General features: G+C 45.4%; 1 non-coding gene across 1 annotated transcript; it reads left to right on the top strand.

Annotated features, from left to right (window-relative positions):
- Window positions 1-7,322: 7,322 nt before the first annotated feature.
- Window positions 7,323-7,407, top strand: LOC129783433 (small nucleolar RNA SNORD45). Its single transcript, XR_008745302.1, has one exon. It is a non-coding gene; the product is annotated as a small nucleolar RNA SNORD45 (small nucleolar RNA).
- Window positions 7,408-7,614: the final 207 nt, after the last annotated feature.

The following is a 7,614-nucleotide window of genomic DNA, read 5'->3' as shown; positions in this document are numbered from 1 at the left end:
CATCAGGAGGTAATTAAACCTTTCACTTGCGGCTCCTTCTGCTTTATCAGTGTCCGTGCAAACAGCCACGGCACATCACTGAACAGGAAGGAGCTGGGAAAAGCAGCAGTCTCCCACAATTTGCCTCTCTTAGGAAGAGGAGAGCTGACGAACAGAAATTCGAAACTGTGGCCAGTGCACAAAGCTAGTCCATCTTACTGGGATCCATTTTATATTCTGCTTACCTGTAGTTAGGTGTCACATTCAAGTAGCTTGAGTCTTTGTTCTTTCTAGCAAAATATTACACTTAATAGGAAAATTAATCACCTTTGTATTTCTGCTGGATGACTAAATGACAGAAGATTTTTTCAGCAGGATCTTGTATTCAGTTTCACCTTCTCTTCCTCAGCAACTGAACTTCAGCCAAGCTGCCTGTACAGCTGGACGCTGTGCTGCATGCTGGAAGATGCAGGGGAGCACGGGAAGAGCTGGCACCAGGTGTGTCCAGGGCTGCTCCTTTGTTGACTCTTTGAAACAGAGCCTCAAATCAGTAAGGTCGCTCCACTTCCAGGCTAGGCTTGGCACAAATTCAAGCACTTTGCTGCCTGCCCAGAATGCCAGTTTTCCATCTCCTTTCTCCACATCTGCAGTCCTGAAACGAAGCACCTTCCCTACAAGGAATGTGTAACACAGCTTCAGCTCAACTCATCTTCCCCACATTGAACCAGGGTGTGGTTGCTACATGTCTGTGGTGCTGTCTCACAGCCTTACCACCAGCTTTTGGGTCCTGGAAAGGCCTTCATCCTCCCTCCCTCAAAAGGATGGAAAAGCAAAAAATCCGGTATTTTGATGATGATGAAATACAACTTGCTGATACTGCATAAAGAATCTTGATACTTACTATATGAGTTACAGGCATTTGCACAAACTTCAGCCTCTCCTTGAAGCAATCCTGTCCATCTAGAAGCATCGAAAAACAGGTCTTCTGTGTGTTAACTACGTTAGAAATTGAAACTGTAGTGTGCTTTGCCTTATTTAGAGCTGATTTGATTTTATGTATTTATTTTATTTGTCTTCACACCGGCTAACAAAAACGGATTAGTTCTGCTCAGTCCTAATGGTTTAAAAGCTGTTGCAAAGTTCCAGTGTTTCAGTCTGCAAGCTATCAAAAGTTTATTAAAAACCAGAGTGCTCTTTGGAACTGAAGTCATAGGAGCATTCTTCTCAGTCTTAGCTTTTAACAGCTTGTTCTTAGGAAATGTACATTTTTGCCATTGTGATTTAGCATGCTTAATTTATTCAGCGTACAAACAGAAGTACCAGCTCAGTAAATAAACAGGTCTTTCTTACTGTCATTTTTTCCATCTCCTTTCATTTTACTGCTTTTAGTTTCTAATTGCAGTTAGTTTCTTTGCAAAAAAGCACGTGATGGCAGGCTGCTTTGCTCATGTGTCCAAAAGTGTTTTGTGGTTGGGTGGTTTTTTTTCCAGTTGCTTGTTATTTTACTTTTTAAATACTTTTTGAAAGGTAGAACTGCGTTTCCTTGTAGGGCTTGTTTAGAATTCATCTATGTTATCAGTTGTGCACATGTGTGAATTTCAGCAGAGAAAAAAGATCCAGCTTTTGCCTCATGATCATACGGATTTGCTTTAATGTTGCAGAGTAAATTTTCTTTCTGCCTCCCTGTTAGATGAAATTTGGTTACATCAGGCTCAGACACCAAGTTGCCATCGGTTAACGTGATGAAAATGTCCTGCATGAAAATGGATTGCCTTTTGCGTGCTGCAGCATAAAGAGTGTGAATGGTTTATCGTGCAGCAACCTGTGGATCAACACCCTTGTGTGTTGCTGGCAGAGGGTTGGGTTTTTTTCTTTTTCCTTCTGATGAACATATTGTCTGAAGCTTCTCTTCAATAGTATTGACCCAGCAGTTGCAGCATCATCTCTTGGGTGTGCTGCCTCTGATGTTTATTTTGCTTCACAGCATTTCGTTTCCTAGTAAGGCCAAACACCAAGTCCCGTTAAAACCACTGGCGTTTTCAATGGGGCTTTAAGACTGCTATCTGTTTGTTCGTAGTTGCAGGGTTAGAATGTGAGCCAAGGAAAGGAGGGTGTCAGCTTATGAATTTCTGTTATGCCTGCCACAGTCTTACCACCAACATCAAGTCACAAGGTGGCTGTAATGTACAGTAATCACTGGTGCGTGTTTCACAACTAGAACATAGCGAGGCTTGCTGTTTGTTGCTGAGCTTCCTGTTTTCAGAGGATGAGGTTTGGAGGTTTTGTTTCTGATGTCTGTTTTCTCATTCTACAGAACTGCCTTCGTGTTGCATTCCAGGAAGTTAACGGTGCATGTACAGGGAAGACCTTACTAGTAAGACCCTGTATCACTACCGCAGATGTATGTCAGCTTTGTGCTGAAAAGTTTATGGAGTGGACGATCCAGAAGAATACAGCCTGTTTCTTTTTGTTGATGACACCCGGCAGCAACTGACAGAAGGTACCTACCCTCAGAAGATTAAGACAGTTGCACAGCCGCCCGCAACCCAAGGTCTTTCGCTTTGTCTACAAGCGCATTAACAGTGATCCACATGGTGCCATTTTTCAAAACAATGACGAGTCAGCTTCTGAAAACCAGCAACTCCTTTAATTTCTGTTCCTTGTTAACTCTTGAAAACATCTTTGCTGGCTGCCTGCCTTAGGAGCTAAAACAAGTCTTAAACTATAAATACCTAGTTAAACATGCGCATTGCGTACAAAACCCCGTGTAAACCGTGCGTATGGCCAGTTACACAGAGCGTTCCACCAGCGTGTTTGAGCCAACAGCCCATGGGGCTGAATTTCTTGTACCACAGACTCTTTTGAAGCGTATCATACCGTGGCCCTTTGCAGGTCTCTTGCTGTAGCGTGCAAAAGTGTATTTTCTTGCACTCACCCTATAGCCGAATGTCATTTTGATTCAAGTATATGTATGCTAAGACAAGTGTTTCAGTAAACCGGCTGGTATGAGCTCGGTTTCACCAGCATGAGTTTGACAAGACTGTCCGATGCAGCGGATCAGTTAACTCCTCATTACTTGGATGATTGCATCCTTTCCTAACTTTTTTAATTACAGAGATTCGCCATGTTTTTACGTGTGTGTGTGTGTGTATCTGTATTTGTTCCTTCCAGTTCTTTTTATTCCCCTTCTTTTGGGGGTTTGGGAAGGTGGGCACAGAATGGAAGTCTTTGTGGGGACCCAGGAAATGAAGTGTTTAACGGTAAAGCTTAAAGCATTTGCTGTAGGGAAGGTTTCTCTGTACCCACCGCATCAGCTGCTCATTTAGCAGTGCCTGATGTTTATAAGAGTGCCCTGTGGAAGTCTGCATGTTCATGAATGAGCTAACAGTAGCTTGGCTCTGTGTAGAAAGGAGAGGAACTATGAAGCACATATACCCATCCCTGCTTTTATTTTTTATTTTTCCTTCAACGTCCAGTGTTTCCAGGGCCTTTGCTTTCTCTTGCCACATTGGCAAAGCTTCCCAAGCTCTATTGCCCCATAGTCACGAAAGGTCTTCAGTAATTGCTGGGATGGTGAGTGGGTTTTGGGCTTCTAGCCCTCCATTCCTTCGGTCGTGAATTCCACTCAGTTAAAGAGTCAAGAGAATTGCTTAAAACTTACATTTGGCAGTCACGCCTCAAACAATGAATTTGTGGAGATCCATTTATTTATTTACACTAACGAAGAAAAAACTGTAATACTGCATCAAAATGAAACTTAGTGGCTGCTGAATCACTGAGTAATAGCGTAGAGTCGCTGCTTAAGCCTTTACCACAATCATTGCAATGTTTGTTTGTAGACTGCTTGGTTTTTTGTAAAGTCGTGTGGCTGCGTGTGGTGCATTATTCCCAAGGTGCTCCTTACTGCTCTGATGCTCTGTATGTTCGCAGTACCGGGTAAGGCGGAAGGCTCTGTGGCTGGGGAAGAGTGGCTTGGACGTGTTGCTGCGCTCTCTGTTGCACCAGAATTTCAACGGCTGGGTTTGGCTGCTAAATTGATGGAACTACTGGGAGAAATTTCAGGAAAGTGAGTACCATGCTTATCTTTAATCTTCTAAAAGTAACCTCTCAACTGACATGGCTTAGGTATTTGACTTGCATGGAAGAGACCCAGAATCTTGCTTTAAGTAGTGTTCTGACTCGCTGAGGATTCCCTGTAATTGGAGAACAAGACTAAAAATACCGTGTGGCGGCGTAAGATCTCAGGGTTTCTATGAAAGCTAACTTTCCAGAATGAGTAGGGTGTAGCCTGAATTCCAATAGAGATACTGTATAAAAAAAGGTCCTTGTCTTGACAGCGAGAGAGTTTCGTGGAGGGTCGACACTTTCCCGTAGGGTCTCCAGCGTGCTTGTTCAGTGATCGTGAGCTTTTTGCAGTTCCTGCAGGCAGCCTTGGAACCAATTCTGTATGGCAGACAGTACCTTAGCTTGCTTTTTGTCATGCTCGGCTGCTTGTACTTGCTGAAAATTTAATTGAGCATCAATTGAACCCACAGGGAAATGTCCTGAACTCATGGTGGTAGGGCAACCCCATTGTAATCGGTAAAATGGGAAAATTGCACATTTTGAGGAATCTGCCTTGTGAGGAGAAGGGCTGCCTTGTGTTAGGTGACTGAACCTTGTGACCTGTTCTGCCACTGCCCCCTGCCACACACATTGAAGGAGGCAGTCCCTAAGCCAATGCAATTGAAAACGTGGAGTTTTAGGTTTGGTTTTGTTTTTTTTTTTTTTTTATGAAAGATTTCTTACGTGTATATGAGACCTGTGTGAGTGCTTAGCTTGCCCTGTTCTTTCTGTTCATAATTTTGAACCCACGGGCTGGTATAAAAGAATGGTGATGTGACAAAAATAGAATAAAATCTGAATTTAGACCGGATTTGTCCCTTGGGAAAGGAGTGCACCTGTTACTGCCGTGTGAAAGGTGTTTGATTAGCATATGACATCGTCAGACCTGCTCTTGGTCGGATTACAAGTTATGGGCTATTTAGCAATACATTCACCTGCTATTCCTTACTGTGGTTTTTCTTTGGTTTTATGTTTCCAAAGAAAGGGTGGATTTTTCGTCGATCTCTTTGTGAGCGTGTCAAATCGGGTTGCAGTAAATATGTCTAAGCAGCTCGGCTCCCGTGTGTACCGGACAGTATCGGAGCGCTACTCTGCTAGCAGTGGAGAGCCAGATGAAGATGCTTACGGTAAGTGGTTGTTGTGCCTTAAGTTGAACGGAAAGGTTCTTGTGTTGGGGGTTCCTGGGCCTGTACAAGTTCAGATAGTCGTTGATGAATGGGATCCTGTATACTGCTTTAGATAGCTTTTCCTGCTGAAGAGGACATCAGTTATGAGACTTGATTGCAGGAAGCGGAATGAAGCTGCGTCAGGGGAAGTTCAGGGTGGACGTTAGGAAAATCTTATCCACTGAAAGGGCGTTCAGTCAGGGCACCAAACCTGTCAGGAGCTTAGGGAGCATCTGGATGGTGCTTTCAGTCATACGGTTTAGTTTCAGGTAGTCCCGCAAGGAGCATGGAGTTGGACTTGATGATCCTTATGGGTCACTTGCAACTCAAGATATTCTAGGATTCTAGGAAATCTTCTTGAAAAATGATCTTAATGTAATAGAGAAGTCACTTAATGTGGCTTTGTGCAATGACTGTCTTTTATAATAGCATTGTTTTCTTTTGCCATAGATACGAGGAAAGCTCTTTGCAGAGATACAGAGAAGAAATCAATTATACCTCTGCCTCATCCTGTGAGACCAGAAGACAATGAGTAACTGTAAACTGTGATTCTCAGACAACCTAGTGTCAGTTTCCTTCTCCCCAAAGCCCCCAAGAACTCTACAGATGAGAAATATTAGGCTCAATGTTTTTCCCCGTGAAATACCAAAAAGCAACGTTGAGAAGCTTCCCAACGCTGCTTCTGTCGGTATTGGCTGCATATTCGTGCTCTTACCCTATTGTTCTTCCTTTCGAACCGTGGCACTCTGGAGACTATTAAAATGGAATTGCTTCCTGTATGGTGGTGTCATGGTTTTCCTTCTCGGCCACAAAACAGTCCCCTCACTTTGTCACTCTCACGGAGCCCTGCTCCGAAACTGAAAACGCCTGGCCGCTGCTCCCACACAGAAGGTGCCAGGAAGGAGTTCTGTTGCTGGCTCTCGCCTTCCCTTTGCAGCCATATAACTGCTGCGACAAAACCTGGGCTCCGTTCTTTCTGAGCCACAAAACCAGAAATTGGGTACATCACAATACACTCTCCAGAACTCAGAGGTCTCTGTTTCTCTGTGCCTTTTACTTCCCTCATTCCCTAATTTAATTCTTGGATCCATCTGTCCCTTCACAGTCTGTCTGGATGTCACGGATGCTGTTACTTGGAGGCATTGACCAGGCACTTAGTTCCAACACAGGTTTCTGTCACTGTCTTCCCTGGAATTTCTTGGAGAAGAGTGCAGAGGAGTGAAGGCAGAAGGTTGATGAGCATTGATAACATGCAGCTGTGACCTTGCCTCCAAGGCAGTGGGTTGAGGGACGTGGATGATGAGCAGCTGTAGCTCGTTCCCGTCAAGTAGTTAAATAGCCCTGAGGAGTGTGGGAGAGGGGGTTGGATGGAGGGGGAGTGGTCTGACCTGACCTGACCTGACCTGACCTGACCTGACCTGACCTGACCTGACCTGACCTGACCTGACCTGACCTGACCTGACCTCTGGAGGAAGGAGAAACAGCACAGACAGCAGAATCTGACTGAGGGTAAAAGCCTTGTTGCAGCCTGATAGCTTGCTCGTGCTGCAGCAGCGGCTGCCCTGTGTGAGGCTGCCTGAGTTGGGCTCCAGCTACCGCAACTGGCGCCCAGCGTAGCTGGGACAAGCGGGAGAACCTGCGACCCTTAACAGACATGGTGAGAGGCGAGCCGTTGCAGCTAATCGATACGGGTGTGTTGCGATATTTGTTGTCTGTCTTAACTCGGATCGCAACTGAAGAGGACGTGTATTACTTGTGCTCGTAACAATCTCCAGGCAGGGTGTCTTCTTTTATTACAGTCCCGGGCATGCAGGCTTTTGCTGCTATTCTGGTTTTGCTGTTCTCCTTAAGTGCCCAGTGAGGTTTGCTCTAGTATCAGCCATGGCAGTTAATGTTCTCTCGCTCACCTGTTGTGTTTTTAGCACCGGTTTCTGTGGGCGCAAGGGGTCCACTTCAGATCTTTGAGTCACCGCGTCGTGCCCTTGGGGCTTTTCCATTGGCGAACTGCTGCTGTAATTCCCTAAGGGGCTTCCTAGGTCAGGAGGTAGCGGATGGGAGCAGGTTGCCGCCCTGGGTCAGTGGTGAGTGCTGGCATGTATCATCTGACCTAGAGCTGATGTCTGTCACCACTTTAGCTCTGGAATGACTCTGAGACCCAGGGAACTCTGGTTCCCTTAAGCTGCAACCTTGGAGCTTTTCCAAGCAGTGGATGAAATTCCTGTCACAGGCTCTAAGGCACCTTAAGGAGAAGGGGGCACAGTCTGAGTTTTCCCCCATGTAGGCGCCAGGGAGGTACAGTTCTGAGCTTAGTGCTGGCCGCTACTGGGAGACGCTTTCAAGTGATCTGAGTGCAGCTCTGGCTACC

This window comes from Falco peregrinus, unplaced genomic scaffold (genome assembly GCF_023634155.1).
Source record: "Falco peregrinus isolate bFalPer1 unplaced genomic scaffold, bFalPer1.pri scaffold_40, whole genome shotgun sequence".
Lineage (NCBI taxonomy): Eukaryota > Metazoa > Chordata > Aves > Falconiformes > Falconidae > Falco > Falco peregrinus.
The sequence above is the reverse complement of the archived record's forward strand: the minus strand, read 5'-3'. Positions and strand labels throughout refer to the sequence as shown.